Source organism: Castor canadensis, chromosome 11, assembly GCF_047511655.1.
Source record: "Castor canadensis chromosome 11, mCasCan1.hap1v2, whole genome shotgun sequence".
In the NCBI taxonomy this organism is placed as follows: Eukaryota; Metazoa; Chordata; class Mammalia; order Rodentia; family Castoridae; genus Castor; species Castor canadensis.
Genome location: NC_133396.1, coordinates 96,156,015 through 96,182,618, shown reverse-complemented (window position 1 = coordinate 96,182,618; position 26,604 = coordinate 96,156,015). Strand labels below are relative to the sequence as shown.

General features: G+C 40.5%; 1 pseudogene; it reads left to right on the top strand.

The window, feature by feature from the left end:
- The first annotated feature begins 283 nt into the window (after positions 1-283).
- Positions 284-16,666, top strand: LOC109693626 (small ribosomal subunit protein uS5-like; annotated as a pseudogene).
- The last annotated feature ends 9,938 nt before the right edge of the window (positions 16,667-26,604 follow it).

Here is a 26,604-nt window from a genome sequence, read left to right as displayed (position 1 = left end):
CTCACTTCAAGGCCATCCCAGGCAAATAGTTCACCAGATCCCTTCTCCAAAATAAATAGAGCAAAATGGACTAGAAGTGTGGCTTAAGCTATAGAGCCCCTGCTTTGCAAGTTTGAAGCCCTGTGTTCAAATCCCAGTCCCTGGAAAATCACCTACAGCAATCTACATGCCAGTTGACTACTAAATACAAGATAAATTTAAAGTTCCTACCAGGGATTGCAAGGACAGGTTTAGCTGTTGACTCCCAAGGCTGACAAACTATTAGTCCATTAGTTTAAGCCATATGGAGTTACCTCTTCTGCAGGCCCTCAGAACAATGGTGAGCTGGACTAGAACACTTTGGTAAGAACAAATGCCAGCAAGAATGTCCCCTGCCTGCCTAAGAATTTTGAAAGGGTCTCCTTTTGCCACTTGGAATCAGACTCTATGTCCATCACAATACTGACTTTCCAGAAGGAAGGAGGATGGACTAATTGATTTCTCAAGTTCACCTTCAAAACCAGATTCTCCACCCAATTAGCTAAATTGAAGTAAAAAACTAACCTTGGTCTGAGACCCCCCCAGGAACCCACTTGAACAGTGTGCAATGTAAACTCAACAGATATCTTCTGCCAGCTCTTTTCAATTTTCTTTGCTATGTGTGATATTTTCCATGGATGAGACCAGAGATGCTTGGTTGCAAATGATTGTCAGATGTTTAAACAATTTTGTTGCTGAAACATGATAATTTCCAGAAGCCCCTTTTCTGTATACGGTATCTTTTGGTAAGACCTACCACAAAGAAAATGAGTTGTACAAGAAAAATGGCAGAAGATCTGGAAATTAACCAGGAAACTGGACCATAACATGCCTCAAAAGAAAATCATTAATAGGAAACAGGCCAGTTTTCAAGGGTCATGGAAAAACTTCACCCTGGTTCCCAGCAACTGGCTAAGTTTCAAAGTCAGTAACCTCCAGCTTGTCAGGGAGGACTGTGGTTAATGCTGCAAGAGACATGTGCTGAAAGATTCCTAGTTGCCCTTAAATTCCTGAATTTCTAGTCAGGATGTCATACCACACATGTGTAGGAAATAAAAGACTGGGTCCTGCTGTAAGCGATCCCAATATAAGATCTTCACTTACAAACTCAGTATAATCTGAACACCACAGAATATAATTACAACAAAGAATTTTTGTAATCTATCAGATAATATACTTAAATAATAGTAATACACTCCATACTTACATATTTTATTTTTCAAAGCAGCTTTAAATGAAATGAATTATTAAGCCACACCCCAAACCCTTTTCCAAAATGAGAAAAAAGGAAAGATGGACTAATTTTAATTATCAGAATTTACAGTCCAGCAGGGTGCCGGTGGCAGAGATCGGGAGGATCATGGTTCAAAACAAGCCTGAGTAAATAGTTTGTGAGACCCTATCTTGAAAACACTCATCACAAAAAAAGGAAGGGTGAAGTGGCTCAAGGTGTAGGCCCTGAGTTCAAACTCCAGTACCAAAAAAAAAAAAATGAATTTACAGTCCAAATTGGGATTGCTTTTCAAAGGAGTCCCCATGAGAAGCTACTTATCTAATTCCAAGTGACATTACGTTGACCTGAATATTTGTGGAATTCCTCCTTTGGAGCCATCTTCGAAGCTGCATAAGAAAACCAATACAATCCTTTATAGTCATATTTCTTTTTAAGTTCCAAAATGGCATCAACCAGCTTCTTTTGATTCTTTTGGCAATACGGAGGTTTGAACTCAGAGCCTTGCACTTGCCTACCAAGCCAAGGTGAGCTTCACCTCCAGTTCTCAACCAGCTTCTGGATATACTTACGTCCCAAACTTAATTCCAAGTGCTTTTTGATTATTTGCTAAAACACATACATACAAATTTAAAACTCTTGGAAAAGAGAAATTTAGCGACACCAAGGATCTCCAAGAGTGCCTGAAACGGTTCCCACACTTGCCATCTCCTCCACCTTCTACAAGAAAAACCGGGTCTGTTATCTTTAAACCAAGGTAATTAGGAATGAGATGGTGAAGTGGCTGACTAACCCTAATTCTACTTTGAGTAACTTCAGCATTTGCCTTTACTCTTTCTGCACTTCTTAATGTGTCTGAAAATACAAAGTAAGTAACCTGCACCTACTTTTCAGAATATGGCTGGGATTTAATCTCTCCCAAGCGAGAAGAAACACCGTGAGTCTAAACAACAAACTGGAAATGTGTAACAAGTCTATTTTTTAAAAAGAAGAAGAAAAAGAAGAGGAGGAGGTGAAGAAGGAAGGAAGGACGGAAAGACGGGAGGACGGAAAGAAGGAAGGAAGGAAGGAAGGAAAGGTGTTTTCTCATGGAAAAGGCCAAAAGTAGGGAACGAAAAAAAAAGTTTTCAGAATTTGCTTATTTTTAAACAATGACATTGACCCACAAAAGTACTTCTTATGTCTATGTCAAAGGCAAGTGGATTTTTAAGGATGACAAATAAAAGTATTTAAGAACATAGAATAAAAGTGAGACAACCCGGCTTTTCCATTTCTCCTTGACAGTCTGGACAGGCTTTCTCCAGGTGCTGGCCTGAGCAGCGCAGGGCTTTGCCTGAGGAACCCAACAAAAACTTCCGCGGTTGCTATGTCAACAGGCCGCCTTCGCCCACTGCGCAGACCGCGCAGGTTAATTGCACTTCTGAGCTGTTCTGCTCGCTGAACAGTAACGCAGAGAGTCTGCCCAATGAGCTTGACCGTCTTCAAAGCGCTCTTCTGATCCACCAGTCAGACACTGACACACGAATCCAGAATCTGAGTGGTCAGATTAGGCAGGGTTGTAGGGAACCGAAAGGAGATGGAAGGACTTTGTTTCCCTAGCCTTGAGAAATGCCAGTTGGTGACACCCAATATTCCACCGAGGGATGGAACCAGAACTCTAAGTCAAGGTTTCCTGAGGGCAATTTCTGAGGAACTCAAGGAAGGGAGAGTCCCCTGACCCTCTGCTGGAATGAGGGAAGTGCCCACAGAGCCCTCTCCTGCTGCTGGGCTCCTGAATCCGCTCAGCGGGTATCAGGTCTACCTGCTCTAGGAGGTGACAGGATCCACAACTCCAAGGTTTACTCACTGAGCTAGAAAAAGAAAGCCATAATACTAATTGCCCCTAGGAGCGGACAATTGGCAGCATATTGTGTAGGCTCAGGGAAGATTTGGGTATGTAGGTAAAGTTCTGAGTGGGAAAAGAAAATGCGTCTTACAGGGGGAAAGTCCAAGAAAGGAAAGGGAGAGGAGGGGAATACAGACAGATACATTGATATTCTACCAGTGCAATGCTGCAGACTAATGAAACCTAACAGGGACTAGAGTTTCAAGAGGAAAGAAAGGACAGAAGTAATGAAATATAACAAAGCGAAGAGGAGAGAAATATTTCAAATGTCTGAAAGAAGAAAGCTGAGCCAGTGAAAACATCAGAAGGAAATGAGAAGTCTCTAAAGGGTACAGTTGTCTGTGGGTAGAATGATCATATGTTCTGGACTGTGGAGAAAGTCGGGCTGATTTAAATTCCTCCTGCTCCTGAAAATATGAGATAAATATTTGTCAATCATATCGCCTTATGGCTGATTACACTTCTAGGCCCAGAGGCTTAAACAGATAGAAGAAAAAGCACAGAGCTCCTGAACGACCAGGGCAGAGTCCACATTAGTCAACGCGCAGAGCACCTAAGGGGCTTTCTTCAGAGAGCTTCAAACAGGTCACAGGACATGCTCAGTTCTTTATCAGGATTATTTTAGGTCCACTTCAGGGTTTGTTTGTTTGTTTTTTATCAAATGCACATAAAACATGGAATTATACTTCTAAGATGTGCAGACCTTGTTCTTTTTCTGAAAGGAATAGGATGATTTATAAAGCCCTCCATGTATAACATCTTTGTACTTTTCCCGTCATTGTTACCCTATTCCCATTTCCTCTAATGTGTGCCTGGATGAATCTTCCCGTTTCTGACAGTGGCTTTGCCCCTGTTCCACCAAAGTTGCTTTTCATAGTTCCTATCATCATACTGTTTTTCATACTTTGTTTCCAAGCTTGTTTCTTGTTACCACAAAGGAGCATTATTCATAAAAGGAAAGGTCTTCCTTTTGTATTATCATTATGGAGATACACTGATGCCACTAACTTAGGCTCTGATGGTCTTCTGAGCGCTATCTTATGAAATCAGTTCTCCTATCATTAATTTTCACTTCCCTGACCAGCTCTGCCCAGTTAGTTTTCCATTTGTCCCTCATTAGTTTCCCTTGTTTCATTTTTCAATCTTAACAGGTCCAATCTTCATTAGGAGACTAGCATCTTGTCTCCAGAGAGCTCTGAAATGTTATGGCAGAGAAAGGTGCTGGAAACAGCAAGGTGTCTGTCTTTAATTTTCTAACAGCTTCATGTGGCAGTTGTTTACCTTCCGCTGTTTCCCAACTGATGTTTTAAGTCACTCTGTTAGAATTTAGATGAATTACATTGCCAGTTTTCAAGTCTTTTAAGGGGGCAAGTAAGTTTGCTAACTGTCTAGACCTCAGATCCTCTTGCCTTAAGATTTCAGTATCTCTCCCCGCAACGTGGGCAGGTTAATATATGCTTTTATGTCGCCTTGGATCCATCTGCATTAGAGAGGAAAGCATCCAGTAGGAAAAATACCCAACTCCTCTCTTTGATGTCATATATATGGACACTCTCTTTCATTCCTGAACCCGAGTGCTTAGAAAAAAGGCAAAAATGAGTGGGAGAAGCCAAAGTGAAAGCCTTTCTCAAAAGCACTTATCAGGAAAAATGAGTCTGAAGGGATTCATAGGCTGATCTGAACTCATCGTTCTAGGTAGAACACTGATATGAGGAACACAGAACATTCTCATGGTTTCGAGCACAAACTCCTGGGTTCAGGTCTCAGCACTTACTATCATGATGACCTTAACAAGCTACTCAACCTCAGTTTCCCTGTCTGTAAAGAGGGTATAATAAAGAGGATGTCATTTTGATAATTAAACCAGTTAACAATACAAAGTACTTAGACTAGGACCTGGCATTTGGAAGTGCTAAACAGGCATTGACTATTGTCATTCTAGAGCCCATTATCCTAAACTCACCCTAGTGTGCTATCTCATGAGTGTCTCTGGCAGGCGTTCTTTGGGTAGGAACTATGCGGCACACTTTCCCACACTCGTTCCTTTCTTGCCAGAGGATATACTTGATGCTCAGGATATTTAATTAAGCAAACAAGCTTTTGCTTAAAGCTTAATAAAAGCACCAGAAACTGATATCATTTCTACTACAAAATAAGGGTGAATACGATCACCATCCATTGATGTAATTTCTCTCTTAGCAGTGCTTCTGCGAGTGAAGGAAGAAATGTATAATGTCCTTCTTTGCTCCCCTCCCTTCTCCCCCATAACTCCCAGTATCCCACAATCAAATCCTGATGCTACCAAGGAGAAGCCAAAAAAATCAGCAAGTACCCTGACATCCACCATGAAGTTAAGCACTACTTGGGGCACATCTCAAGTGAGGTTGACTTTCAAAGATACAGGAGCAATAAGAAATTCAAAGGGAGTAAGAGAAAGTGGAGTATTGGATGGGAAGTGATAGGTGGCCACAAGGTGGCACAGGATGACAGCCACAGAGTGCTCACTTTCTTCCAAGTGACTTCATTTTGCAATAGGGCTCTTTCTGTTGCCCTCCTCCTCCTTCTTTTCTTGTGGGAATAGGGTTTGAACTCAGGGCTTTGTACTTACAAGAGCTGTACCACTTGATCCACATCTCCACTCTATTTTGCTCTGGTTACTTTGTAGATAGTGTCTCATGAACTATTTACCTATTCTGGCCTCGAACCACAATCCTCCCAATCTAAGCCTCCCAAGCAGTTAGGATTACAGGCATGGGTCACTGGTGCCCAGCTACTTTCTTCCTTTTTAATGCTGTTTAAAGCTGTTTATACAAATGCTCATACCTCTTTCTTCCACACTCCACATTCTGGGGTGCTTTCTCTTTCCCCAGACCCCCTTTTCTTTCAACAGGTCTCAGTTCCCATTGGTACAATGGCAGATATTTTTCCCTCCTTTTTAATCCTAATTGCTGGTTCTGTCCTCAGCACTCCCCCTTCTGAAAAGTGGGCTTCTCCACCATATCTCTGAGTCACAGACTCTGTAGGATATGGGTGAAGCACTCCATACCTACACCATTCAAGTTGGGGTCCAACAGAGCTGAGTAATACAAAGCTATTGCTTTACCTTATGTAACCTTCACAATTTTTCCTAAGCAGTGTCAGTCTGACTTTTTTCAGTTTATATGATCTTCTACATAGGAAATAAGTTGGGGCATTAAAATTGGGGGAGCCACCTCACTGGATTTTGACTAAAGAGTTACTATCCAAAGACAATTGTTCTAGGAGTCAGGATATCTGAATTCTAATTCAAGTCCTGACATACCTTGTACATGTAGGCTAAGTTACTTTCTCTGAATACATCTCCCTAGCTACAAAAATGGAGATGATGGCCACCTGGTAGGAATTATAACATATGTAAAATACTTAATAAGAGTTAGTCCTCCTTCTCCCCCCATATACAAAATAAAGGGGCCAGACTAGATCTTTATATCTCTTCCAATGTTAATATTCAGTTCTGTGTCTTATTATTATGGTTTTCTGCAGTCCACATCTTTTTATTGACACCTACCAGCAATGGAATAATAAAGAATCTCCCAATTTGAATGGAACAGAAGCCATCAAAAACTAAAATAGGATTGCTTTATACTTCTCCTTCCTCCCCAAAATTTTTGAAAAGGCAGAACAGTACCCTGTCCTCTACCAGAGGCCACACATGAGTAGGGAGTGGCCACAACCTCTGGACACAACCACCATAGAATGGGAAGGCTCAGTCACCTCCTAAAGCAGAGTCCTGGCAAAGGCTCACACACTGTGATGTTTCCCATAGGAGTCATTTCCTTTCCATGCCTTCATTAACTCCTCTCAGGACCCCTGAGACACTGCAAATGCTGGTGGCCAGAACACTCCAGGTGGGAAGCTAATGACTATCCAAGGCAACTCTTCCTGCAAACCCTTTTGCCTGAGCCCAAAGCTCCAAACCTAGAAGAGATGCTGCATAGCAGCTCTGGAAGCTGACTGCATTTGATTCCTTCATTCTCCCAACAATCAGCCTCAACATCATCTCTAGTTCCAGAAAGTTCCTAGATAGAGTTTGGTCCCTTGAGAGACTGCAGATATATCCTGTAACAGCTACAAAGGATTAGAATCACTTTTTAACTTTAACCTGTTAGTCCTCTAGTACTGGCCTTAAGTCCTCTAGTACTGCAGAGAACTATCATTTAAGCTTATGATCTCAGGACCCAGAAACTCTTTCTTTCTGGGTAGACACCTGCATTGATGTTCTCAGGACTTAATGGTGAGGAATATGGGTTCTCCATATTGGTGGAAAATTCATGTTTTGACCTCTTAAGCCCCAGTACCTCAGAATGTCACTATGGGATCCTTAAAAAAAGGTAGGCAGGGTAAAATGAAGTCATATGGGTGGTCCCTTGTCCAGTATCCCTGGTGTTTCTATAAGAAGAGATTAATGGCACCAATAGGCACAGAGGAGGATCACATAAAGACATCAGAAGAAAATGTCCATATACAAGACAAGGAGAGAGGCCTTAGGAGAAACCCTGACAACACCTTGACTTCTGACCTCTAGCCTCTAGTATAGTAAGAACAGAAATTACTGTTGTTTAAGCCATTCAGTCTAGGTACTTTGTTAGACAGTCCTAGAGAACACATACAGGGAAAGTTATCAAGACATGCCCCATAATTCTGCCCTTCCTAATACCTCTAACCAGAAGCATCCACTTGCCTCTCTTGACTTGCTGTCCTAGAATGGCCACTTAGGAGAGATTTGCTGATACAGGCAGAAGGACCCATAGAAGCAAAACTATATGGGTGTTGGAGCCTGGGACCTTAATTGCTGTTGTTCATACTTAACTGCTTACCAGATGCCTATCACATCCTTAGTGGAGTGACAGCATTTGAGCATAATGGCTTTGCTTTTTAAAACCCAATCAGGATACAAAATTTAACACAGTTTTCATATAGGAGAAAAAACAGACATCAGTGAAACAATGTAGAAAATCCAAAAATAGCCCAAATACAGATGGCATTTTAGCTCATGGCAAAGGTGGCATTTTGAGCACAGAGGAAACACAGCTATATTAACGCTATTGGGCAGAAAGGCCAGATGCCTATTGCTCTCTCTAGTCCAGGGACCTCAAAGATAAAAAAGTGAGTATAAAGTTATCAAACATCAAAGATTGAATATAACATAAACCATATGTCTCAAGTGGTGGTGCACCTGCTTTGCAAGCACAAAGCCTTGAGTTCAAACCTCAGTCCCACCTAAATAAATTTTTAAAAAGCCATAAAATTTTAACAATAAGGCAGAAGTTAGGAAGGAAAAGATGTACTAAGGATATAGACCTAGAGACCATACAGTTTAAAAAAAAACTGGTAAGTATGGATACACAAAGTTTTTTCTCTATAGTATGAAAGTAGTCTAAACAAAGTCTAAAAACAAGTATCCCATTTTAAATGATAGCTACAATATGTATGACAGCAATGGGGCAATTTTTTCAATTTAAAAGAAGCTTACTAGGGAACTAGACGCAAAAGGATTGAGTTTGAGGCAGCCTGTGTTACATAGTGAGACCCTGTCTCAAGCAAACAAAGGAGCAGACAAACCTTATATAAGTTAATAAGAAAAAAAATGAGAAACCAGTATGGAAAGGGGCAAAAAATAAGAACTAGCAGTTTTCAAAGAAAAAAAGTTATTCACTAAATAAAAATAAGTAGAGTTAAATTTACAATTTATTTGCATTTATAATTAAGTAAGTACCATCCATATGTGCTAATAATTAGGTAAGTGCAAATCAAGACAAAAATAAAAATCTGCATGATACTGGCATACATTTTAAAGTCTGATGATAGCAAGTGATGACAATATGAGGAAGTAGGCTCTTGTTTACTGCTATGGAAATGAAAACTGATGGAATGGTGCACACCTGTAATCCCAGTTATTTAGGAGGTTGAGGCAAAAGGATCTTGAGTTCAAGCCCAGCATGGACAAAAGTAGTGAAACCCTGCATCAAAAACAAAATAAAAAGCAAAAGGATTAGGGACATAACCCAAGTGGTAGAGCACTTGCCTAGCAAGCACAAGGCTCTGGGGTCAAACCCCAGGGGGTAAAAAAAAAAGAAAGAAAACTGATGGAATCTTGAGGAAGAAAATTTGGCAACAACTATTGATATTCACAATTCCTTTGACTCAGTATTTCAACTAATCTAAGGAGATAAATTATGGATATATTCATAAAACTTTGCCAAGATAATCAATGAGGCTGGGGTCATTACAGTTTTTGCAATAGCAAAAAAAATTTTTTTAAATAGATGACAGCTAGAGGGAGGAAGCAGAAAGCATGCCTCCTAAAGCAAAATCTTGGAGAGACGCTGGAGACACACCTTGCAGGCAAGGCCACCGAGAAGAGGCAAAACTTTGACTCCTCCACAACTCCAGCCTGCACAGAGCATCTCACTTCACGTTGAACAGAGAAACCAGGAGGGGTCCCGGGCCGCCAGATGCCGGCACCCAGAAGGCTTGGGAAGACGTGGACCACAAGGTGAGCTAAATGGTACGCGGTACTTCCACAGACATCCCTGGGTCAGATTGGCATAGCCCCCTGGACAGACCGACCCCCACCCGGGGAAAAAAGAGAAACTGAGTAATAAGCAATAAGAACAATAAAGATAGTAGCAAAGAGGGTGGGGCGCCCTGAGTGCCAAAGAGCGGGGGAGGGGAATCCTGCCCAGAACTGGAAATAAAGAAGCTGGGCCTGGCGGGAGAGGTTCTGGTGGGAGCAACCAGCAACCAGGAGCGGGAAAGCTTGTGAGAGTGGCGGTGGGAAGAAGACTTCACAGGAGAGGGGGGAAGACCCACTTCCCACGTGAACTGTAAATAAACATGCAGGCCTGAGAAAGCGGGTGCAGTGTCACCTCCCCCAGTGTGCCTGGAAAGGGGAAAGCTTGTAGCAGTGCTCGCCCACAGGAGAACTCTGAGTAAACAAAGCCTGCTGGGCCAGGTGAGTGCTAAGCTTGCCCCAGATCTGTATAAAGAAAGCCTCCAGCAACAGCAGGCTGACAGCAGCGGGCAGGCAAGCCGCAGCTGCAGATAACCATTCACAGACCTGTCTCCAGACTTTTTTTTCCTCTCTCCCTACCTTTGATGAGAAAACAACCGAACTACACCTGCATGCTGAAAAACTTACTGAAATTGTATTGCATTTGAACTTGGGATACTTTGTGGGGTTTTGTGTGTGTGTGTGTGTGTGTGTGTGTACAGTTTTCTTCTACTTTATGCATCCCCTTTGATAAGACAACTACAGAACGACATCTGAGGCACCATCTCCAGGATTGGAGGCTGAGACGGACACCAAAATTATTGACTGAAACTTCATTGCATTTGAACTTGGAGGTTATTTTTTATTTTCTATTTTTCATTTTGTTTTATTTTATTCTATTTATATATTTTTTCTTTCATTTACTTTTTTTTCTTTTTATTCTGATCTTTATTCTTTTTATTTTTTATTTTCAATCCTCTCTCTGTCTCTCTAATGCCTTTTCAGCTTACGGTTGATTAGTACACTGTCTCTCCCTGTTTATATCTTTGAAACTTTTTTGTTTGTGTCTTTGTTTTGTTTTTTCTCTCTTTCTACTTGATTATTTGTTTTTCCAACAGGTGTTGGCTAGGATGCGGGGAAAAGGAACCCTCTTACACTGTTGGTGGGAATGTAAACTAGTACAACCACTCTGGAAAAAAATTTGGAGACTACTAAAAAAGCTAAACATTGATCTACCATTTGATCCAGCAATACCACTCTTGGGGATATACCCAAAAGACTGTGACACAGGTTACTCCAGAGGCACCTGCACACCCATGTTTATTGCGGCACTATTCACAATAGCCAAGTTATGGAAACAACTAAGATGCCCCACTACTGATGAATGGATTAAGAAAATGTGGTATTTATACACAATGGAATTTTATGCAGCCATGAAGAAGAACGAAATGTTATCATTCACTGGTAAATGGATGGAATTGGAGAACATCATTCTGAGTGAGGTTAGCCTGGCCCAAAAGACCAAAAATCGTATGTTCTCCCTCATATGCAGACATTAGATCAAGGGCAAACACAACAAGGGTATTGGACTTTGAGCACATGATAAAAGTGAGAGAACATAAGGGAGGGGTGAGGATAGGTAAGACACCTAAAAAATTAGTTAGCATTTGTTGCCCTTAATGCAGAGAAACTAAAGCAGATACCTTAAAAGCAACTGAGGCCAATAGGAGAAGGGGACCAGGAACTAGAGAAAAGGTCAGATCAAAAAGAATTAACCTAGAAGGTAACACCCACGCACAGGAAATCAATGTGAGTCAATTCCCTGTATAGCTATCCTTATCTCAACCAGCAAAAACCCTTGTTCCTTCCTATTATTGCTTATACTCTCTCTTCAACAAAATTAGAGATAATGGCAAAATAGTTTCTGCCAGGTATGGGGGGTGGAGAGGGAGGGGGTGGAGTGGGTGGTAAGGGAGGGGGTGGGGGCAGGGGGTAGAAATGACCCAAGCATTGTATGCACATATGAATAATAAAACAATAAAAAGAAAAGAGGTTGAAAAATCTACCATTAAATTTATATGGAAACACAAGAGGACACAAATAGCCAAGGCAATACTCAGTCAAAAGAACAATGCTGGAGGTATCACGATACCTGACTTCAAACTATATTACACAGCAATAACAATAAAAACAGCATGGTACTGGCACAAAAACAGACATGAAGACCAGTGGAACAGAATAGAGGACCCAGATATGAAGCCACACAACTATAACCAACTGGTCTTTGACAAAGGCGCTAAAAATATATGATGGAGAAAAAGCAGCCTCTTCAACAAAAACTGCTGGGAAAACTGGTTAGCAGTCTGGAAAAAACTGAAACTAGATCCATGTATATCACCCTATACCAACATTAACTCAAAATGGATCAAAGATCTTAATATCAGACCACAAACTCTAAAGCTGATACAGGAAAGAGTAGGAAATACTCTGGAGTTAGTAGGTATAGGTAAGAACTTTCTCAATGGAACCCCAGGAGCACAACAACTAAGAGATACCATAAATAAATGGGACTTCATAAAACTAAAAAGCTTCTGCTCATGAAAAGAAATCATCTCTAAACTGAAGAGAACACCCACAGAGTGGGAGAAAATATTTGCCAGCTACATAGCAGACAAAGGACTCATAACCAGAATATATAGGGAACTCAAAAAACTAAATTCTCCCAAAATTAATGAACCAATAAAGAAATAGAGAAGTGAACTAAACAGAACTTTCTCAAAAGAAGAAATTCAAATGGCCAAAAAACACATGAAAAAATGCTCACCATCTCTAGCAATAAAGGAAATGCAAATTAAAATCACATTAAGATTCCACCTCACCCCTGTTAGAATAGCCATCATTGGCAACACCACCAACAACAGGTGTTGGGAAGGATGCGGGGAAAAAGGAACCCTCTTACACTGTTGGTGGGAATGTAAACTAGTACAACCACTCTGGAAAAAAAATTTGGAGACTACTAAAAAAGCTAAACATTGATCTACCATTTGATCCAGCAATACCACTCTTGGGGATATACCCAAAAGACTGTGACACAGGTTACTCCAGAGGCACCTGCACACCCATGTTTATTGTGGCACTATTCACAATAGCCAAGTTATGGAAACAGCCAAGATGCCCCACTACTGATGAATGGATTAAGAAAATGTGGTATCTATACACAATGGAATTTTATGCAGCCATGAAGAAGAACGAAATGTTATCATTCACCGGCAAATGGATGGAGTTAGAGAACATCATTCTGAATGAGGTCAGCCTGGCCCAAAAGACCAAAAATTGTATGTTCTCCCTCATATGCAGACATTAGATTAAGGGCAAACACAACAAGGGGATTGAACTTTGATCACAAGATTAAAGCGAGTGCACACAAGGGAGATATGAGGATAGGTAAGACACCTAAAAAACTAGATAGCATTTGTTGCCCTCAATGCAGAGAAACTAAAGCAGATACCCTAAAAGCAACTGAGGCCAATAGGAGAAGGGGACCAGGAACTAGAGAAAACGTTAAATCAAAAAGAATTAACCTAGAAGGTAACACACATGCACAGGAAGTCAATGTGAGTCAACTCCCTGTATAGCTATCCTTATCTCAACTAGAAAAAAACCCTTGTTCCTTCCTATTATTGCTTATACTCTCTCTTCAACAAAATTAGAGATAAGGGCAAAATAGTTTCTGCTGGGTAGCGAGGGGTTGGGGTGGAGAGGGAGGGGGCGGAGTGGGTGGTATGGGAGGGGGTGGAGGCAGAGGGGAGAAATGACCCAAGCATTGTATGCACATATGAATAATAAAAAAATTAAAATTAAAAAAAAAATTTTTAAAGAGGTGAGAGAGAGGTAACTAAATTGATGATCAGCATAAAACTTGTAAAACATAATTTGATATACTGAGGGTGTCAAGTTTTGGCAAGGTTGATGAACAATGAATGGACAGTTCTGAGGAGGCAGTCAATGGGTAACATTTAGAAACAGTGTGGCACTATCTGGTGATGCTGATATACCTGAGACCCAGTCATTCTAGGCCTGGGAATATGCATGTGAAATACAGTAAGCACTGTAAGTTCATGAAAGTGACTCCCACTATGGGCCCAAACAGGTGCCAACATGTCCACACATGTTAGAATGATTTAAAGTGTGTTTTAGTCACACCATGGCAGTCTGTGGAGTAATGGAAATGAATTAACTCAGCTATGTGCTGCTCTAGGGAGGCATCTCTGAAGAAAAACACTGAGCAAAAGAAGCAGGAAACAAAAAAATTCACCAAGTATGATTCTACTCTAATAAAGCTTATAACTATACAAATAAACTATAGTCTAGAAATTTAGAGCCATAAATCGTAAAAAGAAATGCAAGGAAATTATCACAAAAGTGAGATGGACTGACTTCTAGTCATTAGGGATAACACTATAGGTGAGTAGGTGTTCATTGAGGACCTTCAGATGGTAGCAATCTATTTTATCTAACATATTTAAATGATGTTTGTGGATATGTGTGTTAGCACTTTATGTTAAATACTTCAATAAAATAAAAATAAAAGAAATACTAAATATATTATGGAGATGTCCTTTTTATGATGATAATGATAAGAGAATGAGATAGCTCTTGAAATATGTATATAGAAGATCTCTAAGATGCATTAAAAAAGAAATAGGTTACCAAAGTATGCATAGTAGAAAGACTTTTGTGTCAATAAAAATGATAGACACATAGATATATGATAGAAAATGAAAATATACATACATACATTCATAGATAAATAGATGATGGATAGACACATAGGTAAATATAAAGATAAACAATAGATACAAAAACATAGGTAAGGATGTGAGGGCAATCTGGCTGCGACATCTGTCACCCCATTGATCGCCAGGGTTGATTCGGCTGATCTGGCTGGTTAGGCGGACGTCCCCTTCCTCCCTCACCACTTCATGTGCTTCCCTCCCGAAGCTGCGCGCTTGGTGGAAGAGGACGACCGACCATCCCCGATAGGGGAGGACTGTTCTTCAGACAAAGGTATACAGGTAGCTGTGCTCCCCTACTAGAACCTCCAAACGAGCTCTCAAAAACATAGGTAAATCACTGAATAGAAACTTGATAGACAAATAGATACATAATTGATACATAAATAGATGAAACATACACACATACCTAAATAGATACCTAGGTAGATAAGTTCATGGAGAAATGATAGATAAATAGACTGATAGAATAAATATGTACAGATAAACAATAATAGGCAAAAATATATAGATAGCAATATGAAAGATACAAAGTTATATAGGTCATAGATACATAAACTCATAGATACCTAGATACCTAAATAAGTGGATACAGATACGTAAATTTATAGATATATAGATGACACATAGGATGCATGTGTGTGTGTAAATTTGATATTTTGTTTTTGGAGGGAACTACAAGAAAATTAATAGTTGTTGCCACCATAAAATGCTATGACATACATTCAACCATAAAATGATGAAGCATTACTTGTGTTTGTATGCCATTTTGATATATTGTTTAATATAATGCCATTTCAATATTTTTTACATTGAAAAAAATGGAAAGGCTATAAACAAAATGTTAAAAGTAATGTCTGGCAGTAGAATTGTGGATTTCCCAAAACTTCAACCATAAATACCTACTTTTATTTTTAAGTATATCTATTTCTAAAATTTGAATACTATATAAACAAGAGGTAACATGCCATGAACCCTAAGGCCCTTTTAGGCTGAAGATGAGAGTGTGGGGCTCAAAGGAAAGCAACATCGACCTCATCAGTGTCTCACTCCACCTTGGCCTTCCCATCCTTTCATGACCTCACTGAAGACCCCAGGGTTGCAATGCCAATTACAAAAAGACTACCTAAGACCTATATCCGCCCCTGCCATCTTCCTATGGAATATGAGGGTATTATCCTGGAGCCCTAGAGACAGAAATAGTCCTACTCTTGTGTCCTATTATGCAATCATTTCTGTGATAAAAAGGGAGCTTATCTGTACATCACACCCTCAAGGAACAGTTTCTACACAGTATCTCCAAGAGGACTCACAAGACACTTGAAAGACAGTATTTATCTTTTTCTAAGGAAAGTAACTATGAAGCTAGACAAGGTCACAGTTTTCACTTTTGTAATTTTCGAGTTCTAAACTGTTTTGCCTTTAAAGTTACTTTTAAAAGAAAAGGCCAAGATTCTCCAGGAAAATGCCAAATGGTGGATGACACTGGTGCAGTGGGAGGGCTTAGAGGCCCAGGCATGGGAGGTCACCGTGGAGGATTGGGGCCCAGCCTCCAGCCGAATCCTGGAGATCTGTCTTTTCTTCCTGCCCATCCAGGAGTCTGATATTATTGACTTTTTCCTGGGGGCGTCCCTCAAGGATGAGGTCTTGAAGATGATGCCTGTGCAGAAACAGACTGGGTCTGGCCAGTGCACCAGGTTCAAGGCATTTGTAGCCATTGGGGACTATGAAGGTCACGTCGGGCTGGGTGTTAAGTGTTCCATTAAGGTAGCCAACACCATCAGGAGGCCATCATCTTGGCCAAGCTCTTCATTGTCCCTGTGAAGAGAGGCTACTGGAGGAACAAGATTGGCAAGCCCCTCACCATCCAATGCAAGGTGACAGGCCACCGTGGTTCTGCGCTGGTGTGCCTCATCCTTCCCCCAGGGGCACTGGCATTGTGTCAGCTCCTATGCCCAAGAAGCTGCTGCTGATGGCTGGTATTGATGACTGCTACACTTCAGCAAGGGTCTGCACTGCCACCCTGGGTAACTTTGCCAAGGCCACCTTTGCTGCTGTCTCTAAGACCTATAGCTACTTAACCCCAACTTCTGGAAAGACAGCATGTTCACCAAGACTCCCTATCAGGAATTCAGTGACCATCTTTTGAAACCCACACCAGAATCTCTGTGCAGAGGACCCAGGCTCTAACTGTGGCTACAACATAGGCTTTTTTTTTTAATACAAAAATAAAGTGAATTAACTCTGTTTAAAAAACAATAGAAAGAAAAGACCAAGAACTACCAAAAATAATAACAGCTTTAGAACCTTATAAAGAGAGGCAGGGTTATATAAGAAAAAGCCTGTGTGGGAAGGCTAAATTCTTGGAAGGCAAGAGGACCAAGATTCTGTAGTTTAAGTGTGTCATGGAGTAATAATTGAAGCAGATGAAAGCAACTCATGTGATTTTTATGCAGACATCTCAAGCCCACAAGGTTCTCCCTCAGAATGATGGATTTAATAATTGATTATCCCTACCAGAAAACTACAAAATCCTTCCCTTCCTTCCTTCCTTCCTTTTTCCTTCCTCCTTCCTTCCTTCCCTTCTGTCCTTTCTTTCACCAAATATTTGAGTACCTACTATATGCCAGGCACTGTTCTAAGAGCCAAGGATATATCAATGATCAAAACAAAACTCGTTAGAATATGGGAGGCCATATTCTAATGTAGAGATAAAACAGTGCACAGTAAGTATGTAAATTATAAAGTATATCAGAGGGTGAGAAATGCCACTGAGAAACATTAAGGGGAAGTACAAGGAGTTCCAGGAGGACATGGGTACTGAAGCTGTCAATGGAGTGGCCAGGGAAGGAGGGGTGGGTAAGAAGGTGATCACTGAACAAACTCCTGGAGTTGCTGAGGAAGACTTTCAGACTCAGAGCAACAGACTCAGAGGAACCTCATACTTGCTTCGATTTTCTGTGCACACAAGCTTGAAATGCTTAACAATTTTTAAACAAGAAGTTCCACAATTTCATTTTGAACTGGGCTTCACATTTTAAGCAACCGGTCCTTTCAAATAATACTAGGATGAGCTTTTCAAGTAAATGATACTGGGGTAACTAGACATGGAGTAAGGATTGTAAGAGGGGCAATGTGCCATGTACCATAAGGCCATCTAAAGGCTGGACTTTTTCTTCTGGGTGAGGTGAAAAACAAGTAGTGGGCTTTGAGCAGAGGGATGATCTGATACATGTTGTGAAAGGACTGCCCTGGATGCCTGTATTCTCAAGAGGAATTAACTGGTGTTCTCGTATCTATAAAAATAAAAGTGATACAATGTTGTTATAAAAGTGATCAATGTTGATGCAAGAAGTCGGGTGTGGCATTGCACACCTATAATCCCAGCACTCAGAAAGGTGAGGCAGGAGGATTGTGAGTTCAAGGCCAGCCTGGGCTACACAGCAAAACCATGTTTCAAAAAAAAAGTTCTAAGTCCATCATTCCCTCTACATTTATTAGTTTTTGAGGTGGGAGAGGGGTTGTTGGGTTTTATTTATTTATTTATTGGTGGTACTGGGGATTGAACTCTGGGCCTTCCACTTGCAAATCCTTTACCACTTGTTTTTCAGAGTCTCTCATGCTTACTCAGAACATTGATGCCATACTCAGACCTTGATCCTCCTACCTCTGACTCCCGAGTAACTGAGATTGCAAACATGAGCCACCATTCCCAGCTATATTTATTTGTTTTAAGAAGAAACAGCATCCAGGCTCACTTTGTAGAATTAACCATTTTTATTCAAGGATCTCTGATTCCTTTTAGTGGGAAGTAGGATTTAGAAGCAAGTTCTGGGCATTACACAGATGCTACCAAAATATTATTGCTTTTAGGCCTGAGGAGACAGCTAAAAATATATGAACACCACAGTCTAAATCTATTTTTATTTCGGTCTATCTACACATATTCAAAACCATGACTCCATACCAACATTTACAATTCCAAACCAAAACCACAGGGTTTTTTTCCAGCCTTGCTTTTCCATATTTATAATTCTCTTCTCAGACAGTAAGAAACCAGATTCCATTACTTACATTTTTACCTCTTTGGTCAATGCCCCAGTGTGCAGCCAATAGCTCAGCCTACATACTATCCCCTAGCCAGCCCGACCCATGCTTGCTGAACCCTAAGCCCCAGTCCTACCAAACACACGAATCTCACCAGGCAAACCCTCATCCCCAGCTGTCCTAGCCACCCAGGCCTGTACTTTGTTGTCACCTCCACCTGGATTCTGCTGCACACTGGCTGCACCAATCAAAAAGATAATGTTTTGGGCCAGGCGCCGGTGGCCCAAAAGCAGAGATCAGGAAGATTTCTGCCCACAGCCAACCTGTGCAAATAGTTTGCGAGACCCTATCCTGAAAAAAAGTCATCACAAAAAAAAAGGGCTGGCAGAGTCGCTCAAGGTATAGGCCTTGAGTTCAAACCCCAGTACTGTAAAAAAAAATGTTTTGGGGTCTGGGGACATAGTTCAGTGGTAGAATCTGTGATGAGCATACACAAGGCTCTGAGTTTGATCCCCAACACACACACACGAGAAAGAAATTACTATATTTTTAACACAGATAGCACAGCCATGATTAAAATTCTATTGTTGGAGAGTGGAAAGACAGTTGTACAGAACAGAGAATCCAGAAGTAGACTTAGATAGACATAGCATCTTAGTTTATAATAAAGGTGTCATTTCCAATCAGTAGTTTTATATGTCATCTATTTTGTGAGATAAATAAAAGTGTTGGGGTGAATATAAGAAGTGTTATAAAAAATACGGATAGATTCAGAGTTCTCTATTTAGACTGAGACCAATTTCAGATGTGTCAAAGAATGTGCATAAAATAAGTCCATGATATTTCTGCCAAAGCATGAATGAATTTGTATAATATCCTGGAATGAAAAAGGTCTTTCCAAGAGTGACACCAAGCCAATAATTTATAAGGCAGAAGTTTGATAGATTTACACCAAATTTATAAATTTCTCTTTGACCAAAAAACAAGTAAAGCCTAAAAATCTTTGACAGACTGGGGAAAGAAGTCTGCAGTAGAGGAAGGTAAACAGCTAATATCCTTAATTTACAGAAAGTTTTATATATGCAGACAAAAAATACTAGAAATGGCAAACGTAAACAACAAATGCAAAATAGGAAAATAAGCAAAGGATATTAACAGAAGGAAGGAGGGAGGGAGGGAAGGAAGGAAAGAAGGAGGGAGGGAGGGAAGGAAGGAAAGAAGGAAGGAAGGAAGGAAGGAGGATGGGCACCCGTGGCTCATGCCTATAATCCTAGCTTCTCAGGAGGCAGAGATCAGGAGGATCGTGGTTCGAAGCCAGCCTGGCCAAATAGTTTGACAGACATTATCTTGAAAAAACCCATCACGAAAAAGGGCTGGTGGAGTGGTTCAAGGTATAGGCCCTAAGTTTAAACCGCAGTACTTAAGAAAAAAAAAAAGTAAAGAAATGAGAGTCAAGTCAAAATGATGGAATGCATGTTTCTTCTCACTTGAAATTGCAGGCTGGTTAGAAGCACTGAGACACTGAGCTGTGAACGAAGACACATTCTCACACACTACCAAGGACTTACTGAAACTGTAAATTCATGGATTCTTTGTGTGTGTGTGTGTGTGTGTGTGTGTGTGTTACTGGGGTTTGAATGCAGGGCCCACATACACATTGAGCCATTCCACCAGCCCTTTCATGTGATGAGTTTTTTTGAGATAGGGTCTTGCAAACTATTTGCCTGGGCTGGCTTTGAACCTCAATCCTCCTGATCTGTGACTCCTGAGTAGCTAGGATTACAGATGTGAGTCACCAGTGCCTGGCTCATGGACTCTTTCTGAAGAAAATTTTGACAATTGATTTCAATATTTAAAATGCACAGACCTATTGACCCACTAACTCCACTGCTAGGAATTTTTCCTAAGGACAAGCAAGTCAGGGTATGTCGTTGACTCTTTTTTAAACTCTCTCACAAGAAGATTTATTTTACCTTGATTCAACTGCACTATGGTTCAACTCATTCCCTTGAAATGTATTTGCTATGCAGACTGAAAGTCTGATGTATTGTGATTCACTTTATCATTGTATATATTAGAAGAAAATCAAATGCTTTGTCTCAGGAATTTTCAAAAATATACTGGTACAAGGAGAACACATTAACAGACCACACTTGGATTCTTTGTGTCATCCTGGGCCTACCCAATCTTGGTCTTCCCCTCCCACCTGTATAGTCATGAAGCAGCCTCCCAGTTCATCCAATGGGAACAGACGCATTGCATCTGATCCCAGCTCCATTACCCACGTTGCTCAGCCCTTACACCCTAATGTCATGTCACCCATAGAACTGGCAAGGAATTCCACAACACATGTCCTTGACTCTTAAGCCTGTTCACCAAAGCATTTTTCATAATAATGAGAGAGAAAAACGGAGCCCAGTGAATGGGTCTCCACAAGGGGATGGCCAAACAAAATACAGGTGCATCCACACACTATATGAAAATGCTACCATAAAGAGAAGCAGACAGTGCTCAGATGCTGATGTGAAAAGATTTCCAAAATATACCATGTATAAAGAATAAAACAAAGAATTGTAAATACAATGAAAATCTTTTTTGCATAAACAAAAAGTTTACCCAGGGCTGAATAGAGATATGCAGCTATAAATAGATTTTTCCCCCTACTTTATGGAATCTACTTCAAGGGTATCTTTCAATGGGCATAATAGGAAGACAATTCTCTTACTCTTTTGGAAGTTTTTTTTTTTTTTTTTTGCAGCACTGGGGTCTGAACTCAGGGCATATACCAGCCCTTTTGTTATGATGGGGTTTTTTTGACATAGAAAACTATTTGCCTGGGGTTGGCTTTGAACCACAATCCTCTTGATCTCTGCCTCCTGAGTAGCTAGGATCACAGGCATAAACCACTGGTGCCCTGCTTCTTACACTTATTTGGGTCTCCAAGCTGCTTCTTTTTGACTGAAAAGTCTTATGCAAAAAAAAAAAAAGTTTTATCTCTTGCAGTTTGAGGAATAATTCAATGATGCCCCAAATTTTGAACTCTCTGATCCTTTTCTACTGAAAAAACAGGTCAATTCTTGCCTGGACTCATCTCTCTCTTTCATAATTTAGATTTACAGCTGGGTGCTAGTGGCTCATGTCTGTAATCCTAGCCAATCAGGAGGCAGAGATCAGGAGGATCTCTGTTTGAGGCCAACTCCGGAGAAAATGAAAGCGAGACTCTATCTTGAAAATACCCAACACACACAAGAAAAAGGACTGTGGAGTGACTTAACTGGTAGAGCACTTGCCTAGCTAAGCCTGGGGCCCTGAGTTCAAACTCCAGTACCGAAAATAAAAGATTTACCCATAATTCTGAAACTCAAAAAGCCTTCAAAACCAAACTTTTCTATAGCTCAAATCAATCACTTAAAAATATCTGAGTACCTGTATGTGCCAGCCACATTCTAGGATCTTGGCTTATGTCAGTAAACAACTGCGGAGTGTGTGTCTTTCAAGGAAGTAGTGTGGAAAGGAAGACAAACAATAAAAAAATAACATAATGAATACATAAATTACATTTATAAGTACTCTAGGGATAAGGAATAGGATAAAGGTAAAAGGATTATAATATTTTTATTTTGAAATAATTTTAAACATGAAGTTATAAAAATATTACAGAGAACCATATATCACCTATGTACATACATTTGTGTGTATTTATACATTTATATAATTTATATGTCTGTTGTCAATATGGGTTCACAGAGATTCTTATTTTATTCAATAGGTCATATTCCTAGATACTGAAAAAGATATTCAGCATCTTTTTTGTAGGGTGCTGGGAATTGAAATTAGGCAATACTGAACGGTATCCTCAGTAGTATTATTTATATTGAACATCAAATTCCTCTTAGCACATCTTTACTTTTTTTAACACAAGATTTTCTTTGGCTGCCTTTGGTATTGGCATTTTCCCAAGGAGCTCTGATTCCTTTTAGTGGGGATTATATCTAAAAATAAAGAACTGGGTCCTAGGTGTGCTGTTTACCGGTACCTCCAATTCCAATCCATCCCCTCAGAATAGACTCTACTCAGTCACGGAAAAATGGAAAGGGGGGCTGTTCGCATTTATTTGTAAGACAGCTGAATGAATAATGAATGCATGTTCCTCATGGGAAGCTTTTTTTCAAAAGAAGGGTGAAGCTGAACCAATCGGGCTCAGATGTTTCTTCCACAATTCATTAATCAGGTTAGTAATTCTGCCTCCTTAGGACAGCATGGGTAAGGGCAAAGAGAGAAACCAGGACTCATAGCAACAGGACTCCCTTCACATGACAGGAACTGGAGGGCATGGGAATGAAGTATCTTATCCTGATACTAACTGCATCTTTATTTTTCAACTACAGAGGAAGGTGGTCTCTCCACCTCCCTTCTCCCAACTTCTCTGAGGATTTTCTTCCATTAGGAATACCTTTTTTTTTTAATTCTTACTTTTTTTTTGGGGGGGGGGGTACTGGAGTTAGAACTCAGGGCTTCAAGCTTACAAGGCAGGCACTCTACTGCTCAAGCAACGCCTCCAGCCCTAAAATCTCTTTTTATTGCACCATTTACCCCATTCATTATCTTCCTGTTGCTACCTCATTTTTATACTCCTTACCCAAACATCTCATTTATCTGCACGCTCTTATCTCTAATTCCTCATCTTCAATTCTTTATTCAAGCTACCTTCAGTCAGACTTCCTTCCCCATCACTCATCTCAAACTGCTCTTGTTAATGTCACTTCATTTCCAAAACTTACTTAACCTTTCAACATTTACCAATTGACTTTTCCTCCTCTCTAGACTCTAACATCACACTCTCATGGTGCTGTCTGACTTCACTGGCAGCTCCTTCTTGTTTCTGCAAGCTCCTCCTCCAAATGTTGAAAAGCCCAATAGCGTGAGCCTCTGTCCTGAACCTTATTCTGTTCTCAATAATGGGATTTCAAACTCCATCTCTACATTCTTGATTTCCAAACACCTATCTCAAGCTCACACCTAAGAGCCAGACTTCTGTATCTCATCAGTAAGTCTCTCTCTTCTCCTGGATATCAAAGGGGCATCTTAAAATGATCGGTCACAGGCTAGCTGGTCACTCATCAAATCCTTTTCACCTCGAATGCTCAGCTAAGCATTTCCTAGCTTCCCATGCAGCTTGATATAGATTCACAGCTGGACAGGAGCACAAGATAGAGTTTGAATTCATGAGTAAACGTGTAGAGCATCAACCACTGAATACCCACATTGAACTGTTTTTTATGAACAAGAAAAGAAAAACATACTGTGTTCAGCTGTAGCTATTCTGAAGCTATTTGTTTAATGGCAGACTTCTACAGGTATCCAAAACAGATCTTCTTTTTCATTTTGTTTTTGTTTTTTTTTTAATTTACTTTTTAAAATTTATTCATATGTGCACATTGTTTGGGCCACTTCTTCCCCTGCCCCCTGCCTCCATCCCCCTTACTTCCAGGCAGAACCTGTTCTGCCCTCTTCTCCAATTTTGTTGAAGAGATGACTTAAGCAATAATAAGAAAGACATAGTGTTTTTGCTAGTTGAGATAAGGATAGCTATACAAGCTATACAGAGAGAGTCCTAGCATTGCTTCCATGCATATGTGTATTACAACTGGATTTGATTCATCTCTATACAGACCTCTTCACTACTTCCCGGTCACCTTCCCATAGTGACCGCTGTCATTTTAATGTTACTATATTAACTCCTCTACAGTGGACACATCAAAAACTTTTAAGTTTTGGGTTACCTACCTTTCCCTATTCCTCATGTATGTGTTCTCCCCTTAGCATGTGATCCATGTCCAAAAATATTACTGCAAGTGTTTTAGGTCTATAATCCACATACGATTTTTGGCCTTCTGAGCCTGGCAAACTTTGCTTAAGATGATGTTCTCCAGTTCCATCCATTTACTTGCAAATGACAAGCTTTCATTCTTCTTCATGGCTCAGTAAATTTCCATTGTGTATTAATACCACATTTTCTTAATCCATTCATCAATAGTGGAGCATCTTGGCTGTTTCCATAACTTGGCTATTGTGAATAGTACTGCAATAAACATGGGTGTGCAGGTGCCTCTGGAGTAACCTGAGTCGCATTCCTTTGGATATAGCCCTAGGAGAGGGATTGCTGGATCATATGGCAGATCTAGGTGCCATAAACACAAACTGGTAGTAAAAACAGTCACCATCTCATAAACCTCCTTCAGTAAGCCCAAACTCACAGAAGAGAAGATTGCAAAGGAAAAAAAAAAATAGAGAATACTGCCTTGGAGAATCCTGAATACATCTTAAGAAGCAGGGAGATGAAGTGGGGCTACAAAGGAGAGGAAAAAAGAAAAGAATCAGGAGAGAGCAATGTTTGAGAATCCAAGGATAGAGTACTCAAGGCAAATGGTGACATTTAGGAGTGCAGTTTGCAAAGAGGCTTGGAAGAGAAGCTACATTGTAAATAGAGAAGGCATTGTAAATAGAGAATGACAAGTGAAGTAGGGACACAGTAACTTCTGAGTCAAACAAGTGTTCCACATTATAATTTAAATTATTGTAATGGAACCTGCACAATATATTAACGCAAGACTAAGGGGAGTCAAGACTTTTGTGTAGCACTTTGTCTTGACTTCATTTGACTTCATTTGATCTTGACAATAACCTTGTGCGAAAGGTCTTATTCCCATTTGGAAATGGAGGAAAATTACATCCAGTATTCAGTGCTGGAAAGTAAGTCTTTTCAGGAGTGCATATTGTCCACAGATATTAAAAAAACTTAAAGAGGTATATATACTCTGACCCAGAAATTCATCTTTAAAGGAATTTAGCTAAAATGAATAATCACAATAATGCACGCATAAGGTTGTATGCTGTAAGAGGAAAGAATTGAAAGTAACTCCAACAAAAGAAGACTGGATGTCCATGCCATAAGTGACACACACTCAATGCCAAATAATAAATGTATTAAGAAAGAAAAAATGCTTTACAGAGCAGACAACAGAACAGTATAGGCAGGGCGTCGGTGGCACACGCCTGTAATCCTAGCTACTCAGGAGGCAGAGATCAAGAGGATCGTAGTTGGAAGCCAGGCAAATAGTTCACCAGACCCTAACTCGAAAAAAATCCTTCACAAAAAAGGGCTGGTGGAGTGGCTCAAGGTGTAGGCCTTGTGTTCAAACCCCAGGACCTCAAAAAAAAAAAAAAAAAAACCCCAGTATATATAGCATGGCTTCATCGTTGTGTGTGCACACGTGTAATTTCTCAAAATTTCTACAATAAACAAAACAAATATTGCTTTTGTAATGAGATTTTTAAAAGAAGGTCCTAAGTGATTAAGTACTCGCGGTCAAACTAGAATATCTGGGAAAGAAGTCTGAATTCTCCTGATTTACCAATCATACCTTCCTCAGGCTGCCTTTTCTTATACAGAATAGTCAGCAAAGAGAGAGCAGCCTGTAAGGTTTTCTTATACTTACTGAGAACGGTAGGGAAATTGCTTAAACAGTAATAGTAAAGATTTTATGAGTCCTCGTTTTTTCCACAAAAACGGAACAAACACCTTGTCTATACCCTTCTAGATTTCCGCCTTTCCAAGCCTTGACCTGGAATCCTTAGGCTGGCAAGCACACTCATAAAAGTGGGAAATCACCAGAGGAGATGCTAGGGGAGAGGAATGTATCTCGTTAATAGAAATCAAAAGGCTCTTTAGGTACGTATTATGTGACTCGGGTTGCCATGTGTGGCGATGTCCAGGGGAAGGGCGGGACAGTTAAGACGCAAAAAATGGTAACTTCGGTGCCTTCTGCCATCAGCTTCTGCTGAGTTTACAGAACTTAGAAACCAAGCTCAGCTCCTTCAGACCGTCTGCACCTACAGGCCTTATGGGCTCAGCCTGCCCGGGAGGCGACACAGCAGGGCCTCCGTGCCGCCCAAGTTCACAAAAGTCTGCGAGACAAGCCGTGCGCTTCCGGAACAAAGGACTGCGAGGGCGGAACAGGAGCCGGCGCCCAGGGGCGTGAGCGAGCGTGGGTGCGGGCAGGGCTCTGTTCCCGATCTCTACCAAACTAATAACCTT